Below are 1,548 nucleotides of genomic sequence, written 5' to 3'. Positions count from 1 at the left end.
GGTCAACCCCATTAGTCTTGACAATGTCACAGATTTGTAAGAACTCAGCTAAAAACTGATGAGGATCTTCCAATGGAAGTCCATGGAACTTGCAATTCTGTTGCATTAGAGAAACTAATTGAGGCTTAAGCTCAAAGTTGTTTGCTCCAATGGCAGGGATAGAGATGCTTCTCCCATAGAAGTCGGGAGTAGGTGCAGTAAAGTCACCCAGCACCTTCCTTGCATTGTTGGCATTGTTGTTGTTTTCGGCTGCCATGGGTTCTTCTTCTTTGAAGATTTCTGTTAGGTCCTCTACAGAGAATTGTGCCTTAGCTTCTCTTAGCTTTCGCTTCAAGGTCCTTTCAGGTTCAGGATCAGCCTCAACAAGAATGCTTTTGTCTTTGCTCCTGCTCATATGAAAGAGAAGAGAACAAGAAAATGTGGAATCTTCTATGTCACAGTATAGAGATTCCTTGAGGTGTCAGAGGAAAAGAAAAGTAGAAGGCAGAGGTAGAAAATTCGAACTTATCAAAGAAGATGGAGTTCGAATTTTTGCATTAAGGAATAGTGTTAGTCCATAAATAGAAGGATGTGAGAAGAAGGGAAGTAATTTTCGAAAATTAAGTAAAAGATTTTGAAAACATTTTGAAAAAAAAAACACTACTTGATTTTCGAAAATAAAAGTGGGAAAGAAGTAAAGTGATTTTGAAAAATGATTTTGAAATTAGAAATCAAAAAGATTTGATTGAAAACTATTTTGAAAAAGATGTGGTTAAGAAGACATGATTGGTTTTAAAAAAATGTGATTGAGAAGATATGATTTGAAAAACATTTTAAAAGATTTGATTTTGAAAATTAATGACTTGGCTATCAAGAAAAGATATGATTCAAACATTAAACCTTTCTCAACAGAAAAGGCAACATACTTGAAATGTTGAATCAAATCATTAATTGGTAGCAAGTATCTTTGAAAAAAAAAGAAATTGATTTTGGAAAAGATTTGATTGAAAAGATTGACTTGAAAAAGATTTGATTTTGAAAAGATTTTGAAAACTTGAAAAAAAAATTGATTTGAAAACAAAATCTTCCCTCTTGTGCCATCCTGGCGTTAAACGCCCAGAATGGTGCACATTCTGGCGTTTAACGCCCAAAACTATACCTTTTTGGGCGTTAAACGCCCAACCAGGTACCCTGGCTGGCGTTTAAACGCCAGTCTGTCCTTCTTCACTGGGCGTTTTGAACGCCCAGCTTTTTCTGTGCAATTCCTCTGCAGTTTGTTCTGAATCTTCAATTCTCTTGTATTATTGACTTGAGAAGACGCAAATTAAAAATATTTTAGGATTTTTAATAATGAAGAATAATCAAAATGCAACTAAAATCAAAAGAACAATGCATGCAAGACACTAAACTTAGCAGTTTGTATACTACTGACACTAATGAGAATGCATATGAGACACATAAACACTCAAGTCAAGAGAATTCAAAGATCAGAGTAAGAAAAATCATCAAGAACAACTTGAAGATCACTTAGACATATGAATGAATGCATGCAATTAACACCAAACTTAA

The sequence above is a fragment of the Arachis duranensis genome, chromosome 4 (genome assembly GCF_000817695.3).
Source record: "Arachis duranensis cultivar V14167 chromosome 4, aradu.V14167.gnm2.J7QH, whole genome shotgun sequence".
NCBI classification, from domain to species: Eukaryota; Viridiplantae; Streptophyta; class Magnoliopsida; order Fabales; family Fabaceae; genus Arachis; species Arachis duranensis.
This window is presented reverse-complemented; position numbering follows the sequence as displayed.